The sequence below is a fragment of the Dryas octopetala genome, chromosome 2 (assembly GCF_963921425.1).
Source record: "Dryas octopetala chromosome 2, drDryOcto1.1, whole genome shotgun sequence".
Classification (NCBI taxonomy): domain Eukaryota; kingdom Viridiplantae; phylum Streptophyta; class Magnoliopsida; order Rosales; family Rosaceae; genus Dryas; species Dryas octopetala.
The window spans coordinates 6,733,238-6,761,211 of NC_141367.1; the positions used below are offsets into that span (position 1 = coordinate 6,733,238).

The 27,974-nt window shown below is 36.1% G+C and overlaps 1 long non-coding RNA gene, 1 other non-coding gene and 3 pseudogenes across 16 annotated transcripts; 3 read left to right on the plus strand and 2 right to left on the minus strand.

Moving 5' to 3' along the window:
• Nucleotides 1–2,100: 2,100 nt before the first annotated feature.
• LOC147292790 (uncharacterized) lies at nucleotides 2,101–6,545 on the plus strand. 15 transcript variants are annotated; one of them, XR_015120853.1, is made up of 8 exons: nucleotides 2,110–2,534; nucleotides 3,037–3,138; nucleotides 3,944–4,156; nucleotides 4,256–4,318; nucleotides 4,801–4,881; nucleotides 5,113–5,171; nucleotides 5,261–5,830; nucleotides 6,217–6,545. It is a non-coding gene; the product is annotated as an uncharacterized LOC147292790 (long non-coding RNA). The 15 variants fall into 15 exon arrangements; XR_015120856.1 differs by having other exon boundaries at nucleotides 2,111–2,534; nucleotides 5,637–5,830; XR_015120847.1 differs by lacking the exon at nucleotides 4,801–4,881 and having other exon boundaries at nucleotides 2,105–2,534.
• A 9,400-nt stretch (nucleotides 6,546–15,945) lies between these two features.
• LOC147292791 (small nucleolar RNA R71) lies at nucleotides 15,946–16,052 on the minus strand. Its single transcript, XR_015120996.1, has one exon. It is a non-coding gene; the product is annotated as a small nucleolar RNA R71 (small nucleolar RNA).
• A 292-nt stretch (nucleotides 16,053–16,344) lies between these two features.
• On the plus strand, nucleotides 16,345–20,969 carry LOC147292792 (uncharacterized; annotated as a pseudogene).
• Nucleotides 20,970–21,449: 480 nt separating this feature from the next.
• On the plus strand, nucleotides 21,450–22,010 carry LOC147292793 (UDP-glycosyltransferase 92A1 pseudogene; annotated as a pseudogene).
• Nucleotides 22,011–22,360: 350 nt separating this feature from the next.
• LOC147292794 (uncharacterized) lies at nucleotides 22,361–25,611 on the minus strand (annotated as a pseudogene).
• Between the last annotated feature and the right edge of the window lie 2,363 nt (nucleotides 25,612–27,974).

Here is a 27,974-nt window from a genome sequence, read left to right on the forward strand (position 1 = left end):
TGAATTGTTGAATCCTTGTTTTTCTTTCTTTAATAACTATTTTCTAGAGGGGAGGGGTAAAATGATAATGGATTCCCAAGATTGCTTTAAGACATGTAGTTGATTTGTAATGGAGTCATGATTGTGTTAAGACATCTAGATGCTCCTTGCAACAAAAATTTCCATTTTTTATCTCCAACATTCTGATACTAGTGATAATGAAGCAAAATGAATCAATTATCACCATTTGGATTGCATAAAACGCATACAGTAAGGCTTGATAAAATTGCCCTTCACTTACGCCATCCCTGATCAGAAATATTTGCCATTCAAATAAGAACAGAGCAACCTAGTTGAAGGGTAACCCAAGTATTTTTTACAAACATGCAGTGCCAATGTCAAATTTTGTTGCACAGACTGACCTAGGAATAGAAACATATACCTGTAAAATATAATCCTTAGTGGCTTCTGCCTTGTTACCTTCCTACACGAAACCAGAAGATCCCTGGACAAAAGAGAATATGATATTGAGATAGAATATTAACACCTTACAAAAAGATAAAATGGCAACAATTTCCATCATGGAGTAGCATTATATGCAAGCAGAATATCGAAGGAACAAATTGAAGGGTCTGTATGAGTTTAGACTTTGGGGAATATTGGTGTGCTTGCCTATGGGCAAGAGAAGGTTGGTACAAGCAAATGAGAGTTAACCAATGAAGTACTGCAGCTTGAGAAAGTTCAAAAGAAGTGATTCTAGAGTTCTCATACCTGATCCTGCCACCACTGACTGTGCCACGAACAGGGTCTTCCCATGCAATTCTCTACAAACGAAACTGCAATTAATTGCATTCTCAAACAAGTCAATACAAGCTACCATTTGCCAATCATGTTTTGACATGCAATCACGAATAATATTTTGCACAACTAACAATCTAAAAAATTGAAATTCCAGTTTTAAGCCAATTATTCAGACAAAATACTACCCATAATTGTAAACCCTACCAAATTCTACCCAACTCACTCAAACGAACCAATTTGAAGCCAAATTGTCAAACTCAATGGGAAACGTCAAGCGTAATTTTAACCCAAATTCTAAAATCCCTAAATATATCCATACCTTGAAATCGAACAATTATCAAAACTATCCACATGAACCCATACCCCCAATAACAATTTTAAGCTAAATCCTCAAATTAAATGGGAAAACGTCAAGACCATACCAAACCCATAGTGCAAATTAAATACCTTAAATTAACAAAGCACAACAGAGGAAGGAGTGAGCAATTCGTGTGATGGATGTGCAATTCGTGGTTGAGCTCTGTCCCATTACATTGATTCTTTGTGAAGTGAGCTATGTCCCTTTGCATATATTGATTCTCGTTTGTGAAGTGAGCTCTGTCCCTCTGGATTAATTCGTTTGTGAAGTGAGCTCCGTCCCTCTGGAAGTGTGGATGGATCTCGGATGGGGTTGTGCACTGAGCTCAGCTCTGCCCTTGTGGAAGTCTTGATGTATGATTTTTTTGTGAAAGGCTACCTCCTAACTGCTAAGTGCTAACCCTGTATATTAGCTCACTTTCTCTCTCATCTCATTAACTTGCTACCTGCTGGCCCATAAGTTTTTTTCTTAACCGTTAGATCAACATTTACTTATCTAACGATCAAAAGCTTAAAGGCATCTAATGCCTGCAGTTATGTTAGAATTTCCGCAATTAAAGGTATACCAAATGAGTTTTGCAAAGGAATAGTGATGAAAAGACCTCCCCATACTTGATCCCCAAAATTTTTGAAAGACCTCTTCATACAGATTGAGCCTTCTCCTAGTTTCTGAACACATGTAAAGCATTTTCCAGAGGAGGCGCCCCAAAGAAACTACACTCCCACTACTACAAAAAAGCTCATACATATCACTATATTAATATCAGTTTTAAAGGTATTCGATATAATATGGTTTTTAATATCGTTTAAAAGTTTTTTTTTCAAAAATTGATATATAAACTATTTTACATATCATTAGGATTTTGAATGTGATATATTATGCTGGACAAATTTATTAACCATGCTTTAAAAGTGATATCTATACAGATAAATGATGCGAAAATTTAAGAATGGGAAAAACGCGGTACTGTTCACCGCTTAAAATTTTTTTGACAACCCGTGTTTACACACACCTACACTTACACACCCACACTCACATCCAAACTGAACGACACCCAGACCAAACCCACACCAACACCCACACCCACACCCTAACTCATCATCTTCTTCATCGATCTCCGACGAAGATATATGGATTGAGCTCGAAGATTAAGCTAGCTAGCTGGGCTTCCAATCCACCCAGCCTTAAGATGTTGAGAGCGAAGGCTTGTAGATCGAGATCGATGGGTTGAGCACTCACGAAGGCTTGCAGAGAGTGAGCGCGACAGAGAGACAGAGAGAAGTCTGAGAAGTTGCGAAGAGAGAGAGAGAGAGAGCTCGATCTGGACGACGTCGCGAGATCCAGATCGACCCAGAGAAGCCTTCCTGATACCACCATCCAGCCTTCACGATTTCAGGTATTTGATGAGATTGTTTTGTTATTTTTTCTTTTTAATTTTAAGTTTAGATTTCGGATTTAGGGTTCTAATATCTGCAGGTTGTTTGAACATGGGTGTTTTGTTTTTTGGGTGTTTCTGGAATTTGGGTGTTTTGTAGTTTGTTTGAACTCGGGTCTGTTTGAATTTGGGTGCTAGAATTCTTTGTATTTACCTAAAATATGGAACATTATGCAAAATCATTCATTTTGGGTCTGTGTTATGAATTTGGCTCTACCTGGGTTTTGTTCCTTTCACCGAGAATTTGGCTCTTCCTGATTTTGGCATTTTGGGCTGCTTATGGATCTCTGTTTGGTTTATTTGAAGTTTCTGGTATTCTGAAGTCTGAATTATGTTCCTCAATGATGATATTAATATGGGTTACTTGTAATTTCATATAGTCTATTTTATATGCATTCATTTGATGCTTATCTTTGTATAAAGTCTTTTGCTCATAAAGTTATAATTTATATGAGCTCTGCAGTCAATTCTCACTCAGTATACATCACAACTGATGATGCCAGCTATCTCTCCGATGGCCTCATTCATAACAAGAGATGCAAAGCCGCTCATGAGAGAAAAAAGGGTACATCACACATATATATATATGTATATATAATAAGTGATTTATGTGTACGTGCATCCATATGTTTCCATGCTTTTGATTGATTAGGTGATTTGTTGGAGGATTGATATGTACATGTTCTTCGCTTGTAGTTTGATTTGCTATTAGTGGTATATACTATATATAGTATGTACATTGTACAAGTTTACAGTATGATCATACTTTCTTCTTTTTGTATTAATTTTTGTTTCTGTAATATCTCTGCTTTGATGATTTCAATCTTTCCAATCTGTTAATTCGTTCCATTGTGATTTTGTTTTCTTAATGAATTCTTTGTTAACACTTTAATTGTTACTTCTTGTATACATATATATGTGTATTAGTGTAACTTGATGGATTTTATAAGTTTATTTATTTATTTATTATGGTAGACTGTATGAGTCTTCTATGGGGACAATTCAATTCTTCTTTCTTTTTGGTTAAACAATTGTATTCTCCTTTCATTGTTTGCATTTTGCTTATTTAGAGTTTTCTTTACTCTGGCTCATGCATTTTATAAAACCTTGCAGTAGTAATTAAATACTGTAGATAACATGCTGCTCTTCATATTAATTGATTTGCATTTACTAAACTATGCACCTTTTTAAAAACCCACTGTTAATTTGGCATCTCCAAGCTCTCTATCTTGTAGTAAAATTATTAAATTGATGCAAGAAGATGAGTTTGTTTTAGCATTGATGACAATAAATTAAAAGTTTTGCATTTAGATTGTTGCGATTTGGTAATTTTGGTTGTGAATGGATTTTAAAGAATGAAATCTCCTCAGGGAGGCCATGGACTGGGGAAGAGCATCTAGTATTCCTAGCTGGATTGAAGAAGCTTGGGAAAGGTGATTGGAGGGGAATAGCTAGAAATTTTGTGACCACCAGAACCCCAACCCAGGTTGCTAGTCATGCACAGAAGTATTTCCTCAGGCAGGCTACAAATGACGTGGAAACGAAGATCAAGCCTTTTTGACATGCACTTTAAAGACTTTTCTGTAACTCTCTCTCTCTCTCTCTCTCTCTCTAATCTCTCTCTGTACTATGTATATTTTAGTGTCATATAAATTACTAGTTTAGACTTGATGGACCTACAGGATCAAGGTCCTCTACACTCCCCACGATCACCAACATATAAAGCTACTGAAACTTCCTCACAGGTAAGTCCATATATTGTGTCCATATATTCTAATTTAAGGATATAAAATGTCATGTATTGTTTGAATTTTGTATAAAAGAAATACATATGTGACAGCATGTTGAAATGGTGTGGATCCAATCTTGTGTATGGGAAAAGAAATTGCTTGAGTATCATTGTTCTTTTTTTTCTTTGGTCCACTTGTGTAAATGTTTTTTCTTTCTTCCCCAGTTTCAGTGCACTAGCCATGTTAGTAAATTGGCCAATTATTAATTTATGGGTTAATTTAGACCAAAATTTTTATAAGGGTTCTACTACTGGTGTTGTACTTTATAAAATTGTCTGACTGTTTAAATCTTACTTCTTAGGTTTAATAATGGGAAAGGATAAGAATGCATGATTGGTCTATCTCATGCTCCAATCAGATTGTTTAATTTCTTGATTTGCTGTATTGGGTTTTGTTGATGCATAATTCTAATAACTGCCTTTTCTTTGGTATTACAGCTTTCCTTCTCGTTCAGACCAAAATTGTTGATTTTTTGTGGATTCAAAGATCTGCATATTCAACCCAAAAGATAAATCAAGGTGCAATCCAATATAAAGTAGTTTAATGGAATTTATATTATTTTTTATTTTTGGGTTCCTTCGTAGCAGAGTTTATTTGGGTTCCTTTACTTCATGTTCTTTTATGCTTAACCTAGATATAATGTTTCTTTAGTGCTTGTCTCTGCTGCCCTTTCACCTTATATTGATCATAGATAGTTTTATATCTTTATGTTCTATAATTCTCTAACCTTGCTGACTTTTGCTACTCAGGTTCTTGCCTCTCTCCATCATGCAGTCATTCCTTATCTATCTAATCTTGTCTTGTTATGGTAAAGTTACATGCTAAAGTGGTTTTATTTTATTTTTCATATCTTTTCTTTGTAACTTTGAGTCTAATTCATTGCTTGACAACATGCAGTGACTTCTTAACTAAATCATACAACATTGGTGGTGTTATCAGTGTCATGGCTCTTAGCAGCCTCTTCATCCTCATAAAAAATATGGTTTAGACTTTAGAGTACCCCAACTTTTATGAGAAACTTTATGCATTGTTGGTTCCTTTAATTTTTATGGCAAAACATTGGTCAATATCTTTTCAGGTAATGCTAATTACTACTATTGTAACAGTTTTCAGAAGCTAAAGTTGTATAGCTAGTGAGAAAACCCAGGAAATTGACATAAATTTTTTATCCTTTTAGATATGTTGTGTTCATGATAATCAATTGAATGCAACATGAAATATATTCTATGTGATAGCTAATTATAAGGCCTGATATGGATTATACAATCTACAGAGCTTACCAGCTCTGCCATGGCTGGTGCTCTTGGTGGGTTCAATACCCATGCCAGCAATATTGTTGCTGCAATCTACATAGCCACTGGCCAGGATCCTGCTCAGAATGTAGAGAGCTCTCACTGAATTAACATGATGGAAGCTGTGAACAATGGCAGGGACCTTTACATCTCAGTCAGCGTGCCTTCCATTGAGGTACAATACAACTAATTGATGCTTCTTTTGAGTGAATTTATCTCATTCTAAATTTTAAATGAGTTTTGAAGTTGATGTCAAATCCATGGCCTAGTTTTTTGGGGAATGTTATTCTTTTGCTTGTGTTTCTTGCATTTTTCATTTCTCATGTACACTACCTATCTCTATTGACATGCCCTTTGCAGTATATTGCACTTGCAAATCACTATATGTTTGAAATTTTCATATATTTTTATTCTTACAAGTTACAATGAATTTAGATAACAATATAGACCATTTGCTATGAAATCTTGAATATTTTAGTAATGTGATTTGGTATGAAAACTCAATTTGCTTCTTTTTAGTACTGTGATTTTGTAATTTTGTTTGATTTTTCCAATTGTTAGGTGATCGAATTTATAAGGAAAGCAGTACACATGGGAGGAAATTGAAGTCAATGAGGTGCAGATTTCATGGGTTAATTTTGATTCAATTAGTTTGTAAAATTATTTTCCCTCATGAACTGCTATGATACAAATTAGAACAAGTGTGCACTGCCATGCCTTATATTTGTACATGTTGATGACTATATAGGCCTAGCTTAGATTTAAGGATGGGGTTAGAGATGAGGTCTCCCCCTAATTTTTGTGATATGTAGACATATTTTGGGTACTTGGAGATATTGAAATTTATGTGAATTGAGGATCTTTACTATGTAATGGATGTTGAGCATTTATCTCAATAGGTTGGCCACTAAAAAAATATGCAATACAAGTGTAATGGTATTGAGCAATTATCTCAGTTTTCAGGAAAAAATTGATATCTAAACAGGATTTACATAACAATAATTTCAAAATATACGAGATCAGTTCTTTCAATGTAAGTGATATCAATCATGCCTTCAAAATCAGTTTCATCACTCAAACTGATGTCTATTGAGTATATTTATACCAGTTTCATACTCTTAAAACATATAATTCAGATATACGATATCATTTCTTAGAATCAATAATGATATCTATGAGACTATTTATATCAGTTCCGTAATTCAAGAACATATAAGTCTGATCTAAGATATCTGTTCTTATACACAATACATATGTCTATTGAAATAATTATACCAGTTATACGATTAAAACTCATATTATTCATTTATAAGATATCAGTTATAAATATAATACTGATATAATATATTATAAATATATCATTTATTGCGTTTTTAACCATCCGGGAAGGAAAAATATATCGCATTTAAAAAATGAACTGATGTAAAAAATGATATAGATATCAGTTCAAAACTGATATGTAAACCAATGAGAATAGATATCACGCTTTCCTATATCGAATTTTAGGGGCCTTAGATATCGATAAATTACTGATATGTATGAGCTTTTTTGTAGTAGTGTCCACACCATTTGTCATGCCCTGTTGCACGATTTCCATTAGTGATAAGCTTATCCAGACCAAGGAGCCATAACAAAAGACTTGGACTTTTGGAGGTAGATTGAGTATCCACACAAAATTACCCCTTCAGTCAGGAACAAATCAACTCCAGCTGCAAAGATCATAATTAAAGAAATACATTCATCTTAAAACCAATTGGCAATAGAAGAAGGAGTCTAAACCTTTATAAGCCACTATGCAAAGTTATACTTTTCCAATGTGCGATAACACTCCACATTCTCATATGCCCCCGAACGTGTGGCATCACTTAAGCCAAATATGTGGACAACTCATACTCATATTGGGTGACGTGGAGTACATGTGGCCACTAGGCTTAACACACGTGGGTGAACCTGCTCTGATACTATAAAAAAATTTAGGCATTCATCTCAAAACTAATTGATAATGGACATGGACGGATCCAGCTAGAAATTAGAATTTGCGGGGGGCTAAAAAAAAACCACGACGGTACAATAAAATTTAATTAATTAATAAACATAAAAGATACACGTACCTAGTCAGAGAGGACATAGTCCTAAGTGCATTATTGGTTCTTCGAACATTATCATATTCATTAATAGGATATTTCCATATATTGTTTGACATAATCGTAGATCACGTTTAAGAGCACTAGTAGTAATCTCAATATTTGGATCCAACTAGACTCTTTGAGTCTCAACTCCTTCACTTTGAGACTCGACTCTTTGAGATTCAGAATCACAAATTGGTGTAGATGAAGAAGGGTCATTTGTCTTCTTAAAATAAAAAATAATATTTTTTCTTCGCTTCAGAATTTGTGGATGATCCAACATTATAAACTCGACCCTATTGGTGATATATTATAAACATGACATGTAAGGATATTTTACAAACAAAATCACATAATAACAACCTATTTTTCTAGCAATATTGATGAGCTTATTTTATATATAATTTTTATCCTTAAATTTTACATTTTTGTCTATGCCTTTAAGCAATTTTTAGTGTTTTAATTCTTATTTTTATTGTTTAATTAATTTGTGGGTTTTATTATTTTTTGTCGTAATTCTTAGATTTTATTAGGTTGCATTTATTTTTATTTAGGCTAGATTTAAAATTAGAATTTTTATTAATTAAGTTTTATTTGTGTTGTAGGTTTTTAAATTGGAAAAGCCCAAAATAAGAGATGAAGGAGAAGAAGCCCATTTGCATAAAAGCCCAGCCCAAGTGATGAGGACGCAGCCGGCCCGCCCACCTCTTGGAAGCCGAAGAGTCACTCGCCACTTCCAGCCAAATCAAATTCCTTTGATTAATATTGGCTCCAGCCAATACGACGGCGACACGTGGCATCCTTGTTCTCTTTTCTTCCGCAAATCAGCGCCTCCCCATGTAAACCAATAGCCAAGCCGAGCTACTCTCCAGCCGCAAGCCGCCTCCTTCTGTTGTGTCTCTCCCTCACGTCTTTCCATGCAGCCGCTTCCAGCCAAGCCAGCCGCAAGCCACCTTTTTTTCCTTCCGCCCAGAATTGCAACATTAATCTTCCAACCATCCAATGCGAGCGCGCCACGTGGCACCTCTTGCAGCTGTGCACAGCCTCTCTCCAGCATTTTCCTTCCAAATCTCTCCTTTCACAAATATCCCCTCTCAGCCAATCAACTTGCGACATATGGCAGAAATTCTAGATATTTCCAGCCTTACACTAGCCTTTTGTGCTGATCTTTTCTTCATGACTAGCCCTAGTATTTGCCTATAAATAGGGACATTCAGCCCCCTTACCATATCTTTGAGTCTAGAATTTAATTTGCTGCCTTTTCTAGTATTTCTCCTAAGATTTCTCTCTCAAGCTATTTGACTATGATATTTGAGAGAGAATAGGATGTAATTTTCTTGCATTTTAATTAATGAAATTTTAATATTATGTCACTCTTCTCTCTTCTCTAATCCTCTATTTACATTATACCTTTTATTTTATGTAATTCTTTATTTTATTGTTAACTTTAATATTATGTCTCTCTTCTTTCTTCTTCTAATCTTTTATTTACTTTATGTCTTTTATTTTATGTAGTTATTTATTTTATTGTTCTTTATATTACATGCTCATTTATTTATTTCTTTACTTTTATTTAAGATAGAAGATCATTGGAGGTCACTAAACCTCCTTACCAAGGTAAGGGGGAAGCACCACCATGAACATTATTAAATGAGGTCTTTATGTTAATTTTCCCCTTGTTTAAGATCTTAGAAGCTCTAGATTTTGATATTAAAATGAGATAGAGATCCTCTTTCACCCATAATGTCATATATTAGGGTTGTTAGATCCTCTTTCCACATTTTAGCTTTATGGTTAATTGTTTTAAACACAAACTTTTTGAACTCTAGTTGTTCCTTAGTTTTGGTTCACTTGAGTTGCTTAAAGTTTGTACTTTCTAAGCAAAATCAAGATCTACCATATAAATCTTCAATTCTTGTGCTTAATTCATATTTATCTTTGTAAGAGGGCATCAAGTGACTCTTGGGTGTCCTCCTTTTTGGGAAATTACTAAAAATCTCATTTAATGTGTTCATAAGTGGTGTGAAACCCTAACCTTGGTTCTTATACCATTGTTTAGCTTCTATAACCAAAAAGTTGTTATTTTCATTTCTCGATTTAATATTTCAATTCTTGCACCTTTATTTACCATATTATCTTTTCATTTACTTTATTTGCTTTTTAATTTAGTTGCTACTTTATTTCCTTTTTAATTTAATTGCATTTTATTTTAAGTTGACTCACAAACCAACAAAATTTCCAAACTAGGTTAGTTTTAAATTAACTTAAGTTTAAGCTTAGTGTATCGTTTGTCATCACTCCTTGAGGTTCGACCTCGTTAATATACTATTCGACTCGTATATTTGCGAGTAAATAAAATTTTACAACAAGTTTTTGGCGCCGTTGCCGAGGATCGAACCCAGGTCACCCGCGTGACAGGCGGGAATACTTACCACTATACTACGTTTATGTGCAACTTGGCTTAGGAGAAATGAAACCAACCTTGGTGACTCTTTCTTTAGCGGATAGGTTGGTTAAAATTCCTAGGGAAATGGTGGAAGATGTTTTGGTCAAAGTGAATGAGTTTTATTTTCCCGTGGATTTCATTGTACTTGACACCCAACCCGTGACCAATGCTTGTGATCAAATTCCGGTAATTTTAGGATGCCCATTCCTTGCCACCGCAAATGCCCAAATTAATTGTAGGAATGGAGTCATGAATTTGTCGTTTGGGAACTTAACTATGGATCTTAACATTTTTAACATAAGTCACCAACCACAAGAGGGTGATGATAGCATTTGTGAGGTTAATTTAATCGAACAAATAATGGTAAACTCTTTCCATAGGGATAGTGTTAAGGACCCACTAGAAGCTTGCTTAGCCCACTTTGGTTGTAACTTTGATTTTAATGAAGCCATAGAAGAAGTCAATGCACTTTTGGACTCCACACCTATCATGAACACCACCAATTGGAAACCAAGGGTAGAACCTCTTCATCTTTCCAAAAATCCTCCACTTTCTTCCACTGTTGGGCCACCCAAGCTAGATCTTAAACCATTACCTGATAACCTCAAGTATGTGTTTTAGGATCTTCTGATACCTTGTCCGTGATCATAGCCTCCGATTTAAATAATGAGCAAGAATGCAAGCTTGTGGAAATTTTGAGGGAACATAAGGAAACCATAGGTTGGTCCATATTTGACATTAAAGGCATTTCTCTATCCATTGTCATGCATAGGACCCACTTAGAGGATAACACTAAGATTTCCCGTGAGCCCCAAAGACGTTTAAATCCTGCCATGAAGGAAGTAGTGAGGAGTGAGGTTTTCAAATTGTTAGATGTTGGTGTTATTTACCCCATTTCCGATAGTCATTGGGTGAGCCTTGTCCAAGTTGTTCCAAAGAAGTCTGGCGTCACTGTTGTGAAAAATGAGGACAATGAATTAATTCCCACACGAGTGCAAACTAGTTGGCGAGTGTGCATAGATTATAGGAAATTGAATGCCGTCACTAGGAAAGATCACTTCCCTCTTCCTTTCATTGACCAAATGCTTGAGAGGTTAGCCGGTAATGCCTATTATTGTTTCCTTGATGGTTATTCTGGATATAACCAAATCCTCATTGCACCCGAGGACTAAGAAAAGACCACCTTCACTTGCCCATTTGGTACTTTCGCTTACCGTCGCATGCCCTTTGGGTTATGTAATGCACCCGCCACTTTTCAAAGGTGCATGAATTCTATTTTCTCCGACATGGTAGAGCGGTTTCTTGAGGTTTTTATGGATGATTTTTCCATCTTTGGGTCTTCTTTTGATGAATGTTTGCACCATCTTTCATTGGTTTTAATTCGTTGCACGGAGAAAAATCTTGTTTTAAATTGGGAAAAATGTCACTTCATGGTCAAAAAGAGTATTGTTTTGGGGCATATCATTTCTTCTAAGGGAATTGAGGTTGATAAGGCTAAAGTTGATCTAATTTCTAATCTTCCACCTCCACGTACTGTTAAGGAAATTAGATCTTTCTTAGGACACGCAGATTTTTATCGAAGATTCATCAAAGATTTTAGCAAAATTTCACGACCCTTGTGCAATTTACTTGCCAAGGATTCCTCTTGTCTTTAATGATGATTGTATCTGTGCCTTTGACAAACTTAAGTCTTTTTTGACCTCCGCTCCCATCATTAGACCCCCCGTGTGGAGTGAACCTTTTGAGATTATGTGTGATGCATCCGATTACACCATAGGTGCCGTTTTGGGACAACGAGTTGGTAGGTTGTCCCATGTCATTTGCTATGCTAGAAAGACCCTCACTGATGCCCAACTTAACTATTCCACCACTGAAAAAGAACTTTTGGCGGTTGTCTTTGCGTTAGACAAGTTTAGGTCTTACCTTTTAGGCACAAAGGTTATTGTTTATTCTGATCATGCGGTTTTAAAATACCTTTTGTCTAAAAAAGATGCTACACCCCGCCTAATCCGTTGGATCCTCTTGCTCCAAGAATTTGACATTGAAATCCATGACAAAAAGGGGTCCGAAAATGTGGTTGCCGATCATCTTTCTAGATTGATAGTTGAGTCATGTGAGAAGTCCATTCCCATCACTGAGACATTTCCTGATGAGCAACTTATGCTTGTTTCCCAAACACCATGGTATGCGGATATTGTGAACTTCCTTGTCACTAATGAGATGCCTTCCCATTGGACCAAGTAAGATAGATCTAAGTTTCTAGCTAGGGTCAAACATTATTTTTGGAATGATCCTTACTTGTACAAATATTGTCCTGATCAAATCATTAGGAGATGTGTCCCGAATAGTGAGCAATCCAATATCATTTCTTTTTGCCATGACCATGCTTGTGGAGGGCACTTTAGTGCTAAGAAAACCGCTGCCAAGATCCTTCAATGTGGTTTCTATTGGCCTTCCCTTTTCCGTGATGCCCATGTGTATTGCCAATCTTGTGAGAGATGCCAAAAGTTAGGGAGTCTCACTAGGAGAAACATGATGCCTTTGACTCCAATCATTGTTGTCGAAATCTTTAATGTTTGGGGCATTGATTTTATGAGACCTTTTCCTAATTCTATTGGCAATTTGTACATACTTGTGGGTGTTGATTATGTGTCCAAGTGGATAGAGGCAATTGCATGTAAAACTAATGACCATAGGGTAGTGCTTCGTTTCTTGAAGGAAAACATTTTCACTCGATTTGGGACCCCACGCGCTATCATTAGTGATGGTGGGAATCATTTTTGTAATAAGACATTTGAATATTTAATGAAAAATTATGGCGTCACCCATCGAGTTGCCACCCCTTACCATCCCCAAACAAGTGGTCAAGTTGAGATTTCTAATAGGGAGATTAAGCATATATTGGAGAAAACAGTTAACCCATCCCGAAAAGATTGGTCTTTGCGACTCATTAATTGATGCGTTGTGGGCTTACCGAACTGCTTTTAAAACCCCTATTGGAATGTCTCCTTATCGCTTAGTTTTTGGGAAAACATGTCATCTACCTGTTGAATTGGAACATTGAGCATTTTGGGCCATAAAACAATTTAATTTTGCTCTAGACAAAGCAGGAACCCATAGGAAGCTCCAGTTAAATGAGCTTGAGGAACTAAGGAATGATGCATATGATTGTGCTAAAACTTACAAAGATCGTATGAAGGTGTTCCATGATAAACACATTTTGAGGAAAAATTTTTCACCTAATCAAAAAGTCCTTTTGTATAATTCTCGTTTGCATCTTTTTCCTAGTAAATTGAAGTTTCGTTGGACTGGTCCTTTCCTTGTTCGCACTATTTTTCCTCATGGGGCAATTGAAATTGAAAATCCTAAAAATGGTGATGTTTTTAAAGTCAATGGTCAAAGATTGAAACCATTTCTTGAGTTCCAAAATGATGAGATTGAGGAAGTCTTACTTTGTGATCCCATTTATCCTGATTGATGTTCTTTGTTTTAGTTAATTAATTTAGGATTTTTCGTCTCTTTTTTTTTTCTTTTTTTTTTATGTGTATATTCTCTTCATATCTTTGGGAATTATCATTCATTATTTGTTGAGCTTTATTGTTGGTAATTTCAAAGAAATGACAGTTTCCTCTTTCGGGTAATTTCTTTTCACCATCTTCTTTCTTATATCTTGTCATTGTCATGTTTTTCTTTTCCAATCATTGAGGACAATGTTTGATTTAGGTTTGAGGGTACGTAGAGTTTTGAAATTTTACTTGAATTTTCTAATACTTTTCTAGTTACTAAAAAAAAAAAAAATTTTTTCTTTACACTTTCTTGCTTCTCTTCTGTTGTAGGTGCCAAGAAAAGAAAGAAAAAAAAATTTTATATATTTATTGTTTACCATTTTTAATTTATTATTTATTTTAGTGGTCTTCTTTGTTTTGTGCTTGTGATAAATATAAATTATTGCTTTTATTTAGCATATTTATAGTTGTCTCTTTCTTTGTAGCTTCCATAACTAGTATCTAGCATCATTTTTTATTTTCTTTACCATTAGTTTTATCTTCTTTGCCATCTAAAAAAAAAAAACATTTCTATATATAGTAGCATATTTATTTCTTTGTTGTCTTTAGGTTGTTGCATCTAGTTTCAATTGTTGAATTTTTTTTTCTTGCTTTTATTTATTGTTAAAAAAAAAATCAAATATTTTTGTCATTTTGTATAATTTGGTTAGATCTTATTTTTGTTGTGTTGTGCATCTTCTCCATTGCAACATTAGATAAGGTAATTTCTATTTCCTCTTATTTCATTTCTCTTTTCTTTTTTTCATCTCTTGTTTATTTTTATTTTAGTTTTATTTCCCTTTCTCCTTTTGTTGTAGTTTTAGTATTTATTCTAGTATTTTCTTTTTAGTGCTTGCATTGGGGAGAAGTTTGCAAAGGTGTGGTCATCAAGAAAAGGGAATTGCTAGCAAAAGTTTGGTTGCCTTCTCCTAGTGTGTTGTGGCCAATGTCACCACACTAGTGATATACTCTAAACTTTTTCTTTTTAAGGTTTTCTTGAGTGGTGTTTGCCTTAGTTGTGCAATTTCAATTTTCATATATTGTTGCTTTGTTGGTTGTTGCATTTTCAATTAGCATTCTTGCAAAATCAACTAGTAAGGGCATTCACCCCCAACAAGATAAGGATTGGATTTAATCACCAAGTCCTTGCCCACCTAGGATAACCATCTCTTGCATTTGTTAATCTCAAACTCAATTTAATTAAAATCAAGTAAACATTGGTCAAAGGATTCACGAAGCTCATAGGACCCTCTTGGAATGAGTCAATTAGTGGATACTCCAGTGAGTGTTTTTGGAAGTACAATGTCTAGAAAGGTTCTTTAAGGTTGCAATCATCTTGATGCTTAAAGGGGACTGGTTTTTAAGAGAGACCGTCTGTGACTCCTCCACCCCCTTCGGAACCGGCCTGGTTGTATTTTTGAGAACCTTATATCGGTACGCCACTAATTCACTTTGAAAGGGAGGAGGAGCTTGTCTAGTGCTTAATCAAGATTAGGATTGTCTAAAAGACACCTCCCAAGGCTAAATCAAAGATAATTTGTTTGGATTAACTCTTTGTTTTGTGATTTTGTTTAGTTGTGTTTGCTTTGTTTGTTAGTTTGTCCATATTTTCGTTAAAAAAAAAAAAAGTAGTTAATTAATTAATTAAAAAAAAAAGTTTTTTGAAATTCTTTTCTTAAAATCCGTCTAGTATATGCTTGGTCGCCGTTCATTGAATCACGATTTAGTACCTTTTGACCTTGAACTTGAGAGAACACTTAGACATTTAAAGAAAAGAATTGAACCGATAATTGAAATGGGTGAACACATTGAAATTCGTCCGTTAAGAGATTATTTTGCTCCCGTCATCCTTGACACCCCTTCTTGCATAGTCTTGCCCCATACTACCGCAACTCATTTTGAAATTAAACCCCACATCATTCAATTGTTGCCCTTCTACCACGGTTTGGATCGAGAGGACCCGTACACACATGTTAAAGAATTCATTGAAATTTGCTCAACCTCTAGATACCAAAATTTTCCCGATGAATCCGTGCGTCTTCGTTTATTCCCATTTTCGGTCAAGGACAAAGCGAAAGCTTGGTTAAACTCCCAACCCCCCGGTTCCATCACTTCATGGGATCAACTTGTTAAAAAAATTTTGTCAAAATTTTTTTCAATGTCTAGGACTAATGCGCTTAGGAGAGACATTTCGGAGTTTAGACAAAAAGACGATGAGCAATTTTATGAGAGTTGGGAGCGATTCAAGGATTTAATTTTGAGATGTCCTCACCATGGTTTCGAGACGTGGCGTTTGGTGCAATACTTGTACAATGGTTTAACTCAAATAAATCGCAATATGGTAGAGTCCGTGAATGGGGGTGCGTTTTTAAATCTTGGGGAAGAGCAAGCCTATGATTTTTTTGAAAAATTGTCCGAAAATTCTCAACAATGGGATTTCTCCAACCCACATAATAGACAAGCCAAAGAACCAAAGCATGGGGGGATGTATGAAGTGAAAGGCGATGTAGACTTAGGATCTAAGATTGAGAGTCTAACGAGAAAGGTAGAGGCCTTGGCCTTGAGTTAAACCATGAGTGCCATTAATCATGTCCAAAGTGAGGTTTGTTCTCATTGTGCTAGCCCGATGCATAATGTCCAAGCGTGTCCTTCCTTGTATACTTTTTCCGAGAATAATGTTGAGCATGCGAATGCCCTTAACAATTTTAGGAAGCCGTTTGTGAACCAAGGTACCTTTTCCGAGACCTACAATCCCAATTGGAAGAATCACCCAAATTTTTCTTGGAGACAAGGCCAACCCCAAACACATTTAGGAGGAAATTCAATGCCAAACAATTCATTCCGTCCTCCTAATCCTTCATATTCTCATGTTCCCCATGTTCCCCATCCCACTCCTCAAAGTGTTGCCCCACAACAAAATCCATCATCACCTTTAGAGGACACACTCCAAAAGTTCATGCAATTGACCGGTCAAGCCTTTGTTGAGGTTAAAGCTTCCACCCACCAAAATACACAAGCCATTGCGAAGTTAGAACATCAAATTGGTCAATTAGCTAACATTGTGGGGGAGAGAGAGAAGGGAAAATTTCCAAGTCAACTAATTCATAATCCAAAGGGTCAATTTCATGTTGATGCATCTAGTTCATCTAATACTCATGAGCATGTCAAGTCAATCACAACCCTTAGGTCGGGTAGGCAAATTGATAATAAGGTTCAAATGTCTAATTTGGAAAAAGAAAATGATGAAAATGATGAAAATGAAAAAAATGGAACAAATGGAGTAGGTGGTTTAGAGCCTCATGTTGATCACATTGTCAAGTCAAAGGAAAAAGAGCCTTTAATTGTTAATCCTTCTCCAACTTTTGTCCCCAAAGCCCCATTTCCTCATAGGTTGGCTAAGACAAAGAAAAATGCACAATTTAATGACATCCTAGAAGTGTTCAAGCAAGTCCATATCAATATTCCCTTCTTAGATCGATGCCATCAAACAAGTGCCTTCTTATGCAAAAATTTTGAAAGACCTTTGCACAATAAAAAGGAGAACCAACGTTCCAAAGCAAGCCTTTCTCACCGAGCAAGTTAGTTCAATTATCGAGCATCGAATTCCGGTTAAGTACAAGGATCCCAGTTGTCCTACCATTGCATGCACGATAGGAACTCATCATATAGGAAGAGCATTGCTAAATTTAGGAGCAATCGTGAACCTTTTACCATACTCTGTTTATGTGCAACTTGGCTTAGGAGAGATGAAACAAACCTTGGTGACTCTTTCTTTAACGGATAGGTCGGTTAAAATTCCTAGGGGAACGGTGGAAGATGTTTTGGTCAAAGTGAATGAGTTTTATTTTCTCGTGGATTTCATTGTACTTGACACCCAACCCGTGACCAATGCTTGTGATCAAATTCCGGTAATTTTAGGATGCCCATTCCTTGCCACCGCAAATGCCCAAATTAATTGTAGGAATGGAGTCATGAATTTGTCGTTTGGGAACTTAACTATGGATCTTAAAATTTTTAACATAAGTCACCAACCACAAGAGGCTAAGGATAACATTTGTGAGGTTAATTTAATTGAACAAATAGTGGTAAACTCTTTCCATAGAGATAGTGTTAAGGACCCACTAGAAGCTTGCTTAGCCCACTTTGGTTGTAACTTTGATTTTAATGAAGCCATAAAAGAAGTCAATGCACTTTTGGACTCCACACCTATCATGAACACCACCAATTGGAAACCAAGGGTAGAACCTCTTCCTCTTTCCAAAAATTCTCCACTTCCTTCCACTGTTGAGCCACCCAAGCTAGATCTCAAACCATTACCTGATAACCTCAAGTATGTGTTTTTAGGATCTTCCGATACCTTGCTCGTGATCATAGCCTCCGATTTAAATAATGAGCAAGAATGCAAGCTTGTGGAAATTTTGAGGGAACATAAGGAAGTCATAGGTTGGTCCATACCTGACATTAAAGACATTTCTCCATCCACTGTCATGTATATGATCCACTTAGAGGATAACACTAAGACTTCCCGTGAGCCCCAAAGACGTTTAAATCCTGCCATGAAGGAAGTAGTGAGGAGTGAGGTTTTGAAATTGTTAGATGTTGGTGTTATTTACCCCATTTCCGATAGTCATTGGGTGAGCCCTGTCCAAGTTGTTCCAAAGAAGTCTGGCGTCACTGTTGTGAAAAATGAGGACAATGAATTGATTCCCACACGAGTGCAAACTGGTTGGCGAGTGTGCATAGATTATAGGAAATAGAATGCTGTCACTAGGAAAGATCACTTCCCTCTTCCTTTCATTGATCAAATGCTTGAGAGGTTAGCCGGTCATGCCTATTATTGTTTCCTTGATGGTTATTCTGGATATAACCAAATCTCCATTGCACCCGAGGACCAAGAAAAGACCACCTTCACCTGCCTATTTGGTACTTTCGCTTACCGTCGCATGCCCTTTAGGTTATGTAATGCACCCGCCACCTTTCAAAGGTGCATGATTTCTATTTTCTCCGACATGGTAGAGCGGTTTCTTGAGGGTTTTATGGATGATTTTTCCGTCTTTGGGTCTTCTTTTGATGAATGTTTGCACCATCTTTCATTGGTTTTAATTCGTTGCAAGGAGAAAAATCTTGTTTTAAATTGGGAAAAATGTCACTTCATGGTCAAAAAGGGTATTGTTTTGGGGCATATCATTTCTTCTAAGGGAATTGTGGTTGATAAGGCTAAAGTTGATCTAATTTCTAATCTTCCACCTCCACGTACTGTTAAGGAAATTAGATCTTTCTTAGGACACGCCGATTTTTATCGAAGATTCATCAAAGATTTTAGCAAAATTTCACGTCCCTTGTGCAATTTACTTGCCAAGGATTCCTCTTTTGTCTTTAATGATGATTGTATCCGTGCCTTTGATAAACTTAAGTCTTTGTTGACCTCTGCTCCCATCATTAGACCCCCCGTGTGGAGTGAACCTTTTGAGATTATGTGTGATGCATCCGATTACGCCATAGGTGCCGTTTTTGGACAACGAGTTGGTAGGTTGCCCCATGTCATTTGCTATGCTAGTAAGACCCTCACTGATGCCTAACTTAACTATTCCACCACTGAAAAAGAACTTTTGGCGGTTGTCTTTGCGTTAGACAAGTTTAGGTCTTACCTTTTAGGCACAAATGTTATTGTTTATTCTGATCATGCGGTTTTAAAATACATTTTGTCTAAAAAAGATGCTAAACCCCGCCTAATCCGTTGGATCCTCTTGCTCCAAGAATTTGACATTGAAATGCGTGACAAAAAGGGGTCCGAAAATGTGGTTGCCGATCATCTTTCTAGATTGATAGTTGAGTCATGTGAGGAGTCCATTCCCATCACTGAGACATTTCCTGATGAGCAACTTATGCTTGTTTCCCAAACACCATGGTATACGGATATTGTGAACTTCCTTATCACTAATGAGATGCATTCCCATTGGACCAAGCAAGATAGATCTAAGTTTCTAGCTAGGGTCAAACATTATTTTTGGGATGATCCTTACTTGTACAAATATTGTCCTGATCAAATCATTAGGAGATGTGTCCCGAATAGTGAGCAATCCAATATCATTTCTTTTTGCCATGACCATGCTTGTGGAGGGCACTTTAGTGCTAAGAAAACCGCCACCAGGATCCTTCAATGTGGTTTCTATTGGCCTTCCCTTTTCCGTGATGCCCATGTGTATTGCCAATCTTGTGAAAGATGCCAAAAGTTAGGGAATCTCACTAGGAGAAACATGATGCCTTTGACCCCAATCCTTGTTGTCGAAATCTTTGATGTTTGGGGCATTGATTTTATAGGACCTTTTCCTAATTCTTTTGGCAATTTGTACATACTTGTGGGTGTTGATTATGTATCCAAGTGAGTAGAGGCAATTGCATGTAAAACTAATGACCATAGGGTAGTGCTTCGTTTCTTGAAGGAAAACATTTTCACTCGATTTGGGACCCCACGCGCTATCATTAGTGATGGTGGGAATCATTTTTGTAATAAGCCATTTGAACATTTAATGAAAAATTATGGCGTCACCCATCGAGTTGCCACCCCTTACCATCTCCAAACAAGTGGTCAAGTTGAGATTTCTAATAGGGAGATTAAGCATATCTTGGAGAAAACAGTTAACCCATCCCGAAAAGATTGGTCTTTGCGACTCATTGATGCGTTGTGGGCTTACCGAACTGCTTTTAAAACCCCTATTGGAATGTCTCCTTATCGCTTAGTTTTTGGGAAAGCATGCCATCTACCTGTTGAATTGGAACATAGAGCATTTTGGGCCATAAAACAATTTAATTTTGCTCTAGACAAAGCAGGAACCCATAGGAAGCTCCAGTTAAATGAGCTTGAGGAACTAAGAAATGATGCATATGATTGCGAAAACTTACAAGGACCGTATGATGGTGTTCCATGATAAACACATTTTGAGGAAAACTTTTTCACCTAATCAAAAAGTCCTTTTGTATAATTCTCGTTTGCATCTTTTTCCTGGTAAATTGAAGTCTCGTTGGACTGGTCCTTTCCTTGTTCGCAATATTTTTCCTCATGGGGCAATTGAAATTGAAAATCCTAAAAATGGTAATGTTTTTAAAGTCAATGGTCAAAGATTGAAACCATTTCTTAAGTTCCAAAATGATGAGGTTGAGGAAGTCTTACTTTGTGATCTCATTTATCATGATTGATGTTCTTTGTTTTAGTTAATTAATTTAGGATTTTTCGTCTCTTTTGTTTTTCTTTCTTGTTATGTGTATATTCTCTTCATATCTTTGGGAATTATCATTCATTATTTGTTGAGCTTTATTGTTGGTAATTTCAAAGAAATGACAGTTTCCTCTTTCAGGTAATTTCTTTTCACCATCTTCTTTCTTATTTCTTGTCATTGTCATGTTTTTCTTTTCCAATCATTGAGGACAATGTTTGATTTAGGTTTGGGGGTGGAGTTTTAAAATTTTACTTGAATTTTCTAGTACTTTTCTAGTTACTAAAAAAAAAGAAGTTTTAGTTTTGTTTTTGTTTTTGTGTTGATTGCTTTACCATGACGAGATTGATTTTCTTGCATTCAATGCTTAGCTTTTGGAAATACATGATTTGCACGGTTCAGATTCGGTGATTCACATCTCGTTTGGTTCTCAGAACACAATTAGTGCCTCCCAAATGATGGAATGAGCAATTGGGTTGGAAGAAAGTGGGAAGGCCTTTGTTTGGGTCATAAGCCTCCAGTTGGGTTCGACTTGAAGGTTGAGTTCAGAGCAGAGTGGCTGCCAAAAGGGTTCGAAGATCGAATGAGGGAGAGCAAACAGGGGCTGGTGGTGCACAATTGGGCACCCCAGTTGGAGATTTTGGCGCACAAGGCCACGAGGGCGATTGTGAGTCATTGCGGGTGGAACTCAGTTATGGAGGGCTTGAGCCAGGGTGTACCCATTATCGGGTGGCCATTGGCGGCCGAGCAGGCCTATAATTCGAAGATGCTGGTGGAGGAGATAGGTGTAGGTGTGGAGTTGACAAGGGGAGTGCAAAGTGTTATTTCTGGGAATGAGGTGAAGAGTGTGATGGATTTGGTGCTGGATGAAAGTGGCAAAGGAGGGGAGATGAAAAAAAGAGCAGCTGAGATTAAGGACAAGATAAGGACTTCGATTAGAGAGGATGCTGAAGAGAAGGGGTCTTCTGTTAAGGCTATGGATGATTTTGTTGCTTCTATTTTGGCAAACAGACAAACAAGCTAGAAGTACCAAGATACAGTAATTGTATTGTTTGTTAGTTAATTAGTTTTTCTGTAACCGTTCAATGAAAAAGAAAGAAAGAAAGAAGAATGTTGGCCTTTTTGAAAGTCATTTGAGAAAGCGAGCATCATCTATTCTTTGCAAATTCTGGACCCAAGTGTGTTTTCGGGGCTAATGATTTAGTTTGGGACTTGCAAATTGCTTTTTCCACTTTTGATCAGAACAGGTTTTAGCATTGGAATTGAGATTGGACCTCAACCAATCAATTAAAGGTATAGAAAATGAGTTTTGCAAAGGAATAGTGATGAAAAGACCTCCCCATACTTGATCCCCAAAATTTTTGTAAGACCTCTTCATACAGATTGAGCCTTCTCCCAGTTTCTGAACACATGTAAAGCATTTTCCAGAGGAGGCGCCCCAAAGAAACTACACTCCACACCATTTGTCATGCCCTGTTGCACGATTTCCATTAGTGATAAGCTTATCCAGACCAAGGAGCCATAACAAAAGACTTGGACTGTTGGAGGTAGATTGAGTATCCACACAAAATTACCTCTTCAGTCAGGAACAAATCAACTCCAGCTGCAAAGATCATAATTAAAGAAATACATTCATCTTAAAACCAATTGGCAATAGAAGAAGGAGTCTAAACCTTTATAAGCCACTATGCAAAGTTATACTTTTCTAATGTGCGATAACACTCCACATTCTCATATGCCTCCGAACGTGTGGCGTCACTTAAGCCAAATATGTGGACAACTCATACTCATATTGGGTGACGTGGAGTACGTGTGGCCACTAGGCTTAACACACGTGGGTGAACATGCTCTGATACTATAAAAAAATTTAGGCATTCATCTCAAAACCAATTGATAATGGACATGGACGGATCCAGAAATTAGAATTTGCGGGGGGCTAAAAAAAAACCACGACGGTACAATAAAATTTAATTATTAAACATAAAAGATACACGTACCTAGTCAGAGAGGACATAGTCCTAAGTGCATTATAGGTTCTTCGAACATTATCATATTCATTAATAGGATATTTCCATATATTGTTTGACATAATCGTAGATCACGTTTAAGAGCACTAGTAGTAATCTCAATATTTGGATCCAACTAGATTCTTTGAGTCTCAACTCCTTCACTTTGAGACTCGACTCTTTGAGATTCAGAATCACAAATTGGTGTAGATGAAGAAGGGTCGTTTGTCTTCTTAAAATAAAAAATAATATTTTTTCTTCACTTCAGAATTTGTGGATGATCCAACATTATAAACTTGACCCTATTGGTAATATATTATAAACATGACATGTAAGGATATTTTACAAACAAAATCACATAATAACAACCTATTTTTCTAGCAATATGCTAGTTGCAACTAGAATTTAAAATTTAAATTTAGAGCTTACTTGGTTTCCAAACTTGCACTTTCAATAATTGAGATTTAGCTTAAAAGCAATTCCACATCAACAAATTACACGAGTTTTCCGTGAGTTTCCTGAACAATTTGGATGATCAAATATTAATTTTCATTTAACTTTACAAACATTTAAAAGTAAATTAGAAATACCACAACTATTGCATAAAAATTGAATCCCTAAATCGGTAAATAGCTAAGAGAATAAAATATAAGAGAGTAAATAGATATATTAGTATAAAAGTATTACCTTTTATATATATATATGGAGAGAGAGAGAGAGAGAGAGAGAATTGAGCGATGGGGAGAGGCAGAGAGACAAAAGAAACTTCTTTTTTTCATTGGGTGGGCTGGGCAAAAAAAGTAGTGTATTATTATTATTTTTTAAATATGAGGTGAGCTTTAGCCTTCCTAGCCCACAGTGTAGATCGGGAGGAGTATCTCAAACCCTTATAAGCCATTATGCAAAATTATACTTTTTTAATATGGGATAACACTCCACACTAAGGCTTATGATTTCCTTAATTATATAGTGTAAAGCTTACAAGAGTTGTTACAACATAAGACAACTTCTATACATCTGATAAAGCATAAACAAGATACATGATAATAGTGGAACTCTATCTAGGAGTCTGATGATAATCCAGAAGACGTATGCTTAGCACATTAGATTGATTGGGTGCAACCTGGGAGGAAACCAAGTGTGCATGGGACTCTAGTTTCGGATAGGCATTAGGAGATGATGGTTTATCAGATTTTACAGTAAAACCTCCATTTTGGACCCAGCTCATATAACCCAATCCTTCTTAGAGAGTGTTGATATCCCACTGTGCCCCAAAGGCAGTGCCGTTCCTGACATTTTAGAGGTCCGGGGCGAAATCTGAAATGGGCCCTTTGTACAAAAAAAGAAAAAATATATATATATATATAAAATTCTATAGACATGTTTTTCATTTACTTTTACTTGAAAATTAAAAAGAAAATAATACTTTTATTAAACATAAGATGATATCACAGTTTATACAAATTTTGAACAAGAAATAATTAAAGTTACATGGCCTCTGAACATACAAACTTTGAACAAAAAAGAATTAAAGTTGCAGCCTTTAGACTTGTCAAAAAGAGGTTCTTCAATAATATGAGCAACCATGTGATCAAATGCATCACCTAACAAACACAATTACAATAAGATAAGGACCAAAACAGCCAATGAAAATGCCTTCTTCTAGCATTTCTAGAAGCAAAATCATCAATAACATTATCAACTTCAAGGTTTTCCAACATATTCTTTTCAATACATATGATTGCCAATCTATTTAACCTTTCCTGTGACATAGATGACCGCAAGTATGTTATTATCAATTTTAATTTTGAAAAGCTCCTTTTAGCAGAAGCCACAGTCACAAGTACAGCCAATAGTACTCTATAAGCAATTGATACATTTGGATAACAATCTGCAGCTTTTACAAACTCTAAAATTTCAATAGTTGACTTTAATTATGTTGGCAAAGCTACTTGTAATATTCTCAATTCAGAAAATAAATCATTCGAATCAACATCAGACAAGTTATTATGTTTGAGAGCAACTTCAAGATTAACACAACACTCTTTCAATTTATCATCATCTAATGAAGTTAATTTTATTGAATCAAACAAGAAACCAAAAATACTTTCATATGTTTTCAATTGATCAAATCTATTCTTTAATGAAGCAATAGCAATATCCACAACAACCAGAAAATAGTTAACTCTAAAAGATTTTTCCACTAATTGTGTTGTCTCATCATGTTCATTTTCATTAAACTGTTTTTTTCTACAAGTTTGACGTTTGTTAGGAAAAATAGGTTCAATCCCCATATCAGATGCAATGCTTTTGGCAGAAATAAACCCATTATCCCTATATTTAAAAAAAAAAAAAAACAAATCAGCAAATATCATGCCAAATAGTCATATATACCAAGTATAAACTCAAAATTTTCAAGTTCATTAGCTAAACTTTCAGCTTCACTCTTTGACTTAACTGTTCCAAACCGACCCGACCCGACCCGACCTCCTATACTTACACAGCAAAAATTTATTTTTGCTCCAAATGAAAGAAAGGAGAATCGAGCACAAGACCAAGAAGAAGCCACAACCCCTCAAGGAGCCCAAACTCATCACGCCAAGAGCTTCTTGTGCCCATTACTTTACACAATGAACTATATATATATATATATTAAGGGTTAATTACATATATATACCTCAACTATACACCAATCATCAGTTGGGTACCTCTAGTTTAAAAACTTTCATTAGGGTACATCAACTTATGTTTTTTGTTAATTGAATACCTCCGTTAGTCTGACCATTATCTGCTGAGTTGGCGCTGACATGGCATATGCGGACCCCACCATTAAATATTAAAAAATAGCCACATAAACCAAAAATAATAAAAAATTAATAAAACCCTTAAAATTATATAAAATTGAAGAAAAAAAAAAGAATCCACTTGCAAACACCCCCCCCCCCCCGTCTTCTCCTTTCTTCTGCAACTCCACCCTACGCCCATCCCTCTTCTTTTCTTTTGCTTGTTTCTTATTCTTTCTTCTGCTTCTTCTTCTTACTTCTTTTTGGGACGCCCATTCTTTCTGTTTTCTGCTTCTTCTTTTCTTTTCCCTTCTTCTTTTTCAACAACCCCTAAACAGATCCACTCAAATTTACAAATATAAAATAAAATTACAAAAACAGTAATAAAGCTAATAAAAATTGAATCTTCGAATCATTGAATCATTGATTTGCTTCCAGATTGACAATACACCCCAAAAATCAATTGCAAGCACACCCAAAAAAATTGAATTATTTTTTCTAGAGAATTGAATAAAACAATAAATAAACAGAAAAAAAAGTTGAGAGCCCAGCAACCCAGCAGCCCCAAGCCTTCTCTTCCTCTGAATTCTCTCAGTGATGGAGGTCCTGGCAGAGGTCGACCTCCTTGGCGGTCCAAAAGCAGGAGTCCGAGTATTAGATCGGGTCTGTTCGGGGAGAGAGAGAAGAGAGTGACAGAGAGGGAGAGTGAGAAAGAGAGAGAAAATGACGTGGCTTGGTGGGGGTTTGCAGGAGGTTCTCGGTCGGTGGCCGGAGACGAGGAGGGCTCGGGGCTCCAGATTGGCGGTCGGTGACGTCGCCGGCCCCTTGGGTCTGGCAGTGTCGATCCCAGCAGAGAGAGAGAGAGAGAGAGAGAGAGAGAGAGAGATGCGGCTGCGAGGCTAGGAGGGGGTTGCCGACGCGAAGAAGGAGGTACCTGGTGGCCGGAGATTAGGAGGGAGGTGAGTGGGTTGGGTGGCGGACTTGGGGAGAGGGAGGGAGAAGGGTGTGGACTGCGAGTTGCTGGCCAGAGACGGGGAGGGAGGCGAAGAGAGGAGGGTTGATGTGCATGATCTGGTTTTGTTCCTCTACATTCAGTCGTACAAGAAGTTGCTGCCCCGGACGCACAAGGACTCGGCTGCCGTCGCCGATGTTTGGTCTTCAACGTCTGCTTTCGATGGAGGAGAGTTTCTGGGTTCTGAGCTTCTTTCTGGCTGTGCAGGGGAGGCGGGGGCGGCGGTGGGGATGCTGAGTTCTGACTTTCTGGGCTTTTTTTTTTTTTAATTTAATTATTTTTTAATATTTTATATAAATTGTAAGGGTTTTATTAATTTTTTATTATTTTTGGTTTACATGGTTATTTTTTAATATTTAATGGTGGGGTCCGTGTATGCCACGTCAGCGCCAACTCAGCAGATAACGGTCAGACTAACAGTCAGACTAACGGAGGTATTCAATTAACAAAAAACATAAGTTGATGTACCCTAATGAAAGTTTTTAAACTAGAGGTACCCAACTGATGATTGGTGTATAGTTGAGGTATATATATGTAATTAACCCATATATTAAAACCTGATAAGAATTATAAGATTAATCAATTTACCTTACGAAAATTCACTAAATATTATTTTCTACCTTATTCTTTACACCTAACTACCTAAGTCCTAACGGCTAACACCATTTAATTAATTAATTTTTCACCTAACAATTAAATATTCCATTAGAAATTTAGAAGTGTTTGTCACCTAACATAACTCTTTTGATTAGAATATAAAAGGAAATCACATTTATTTGACAACAATGATATGAAAACTCCTTTCACCCATCATTTATTATTTGATATAAAAACCCTAAACCATATTTGATACTATTTGATATAGGTAATAGGTATAATACTAATTGATATTAATGCAATTATAAATTTATAATACTATTTGATATAGGTAATAAGTATAGTACTATTTGATAATATAGGTAATAAGTATAATACTATTTGATATGAAATGCAAATGCAATTATACATTTCAAATAATCCAATGATGTATAATACTATTTGATAGGTAATTAGGTATTTGATACTATCTGATATGAAATGCAAATGTAATTATAGATTTCAATTAATGGAATGATATAAACTGTATAATACTATAATCTTATATTTAACTAATAACATTTGGGTCCAAACATGTATTGGTGTATATC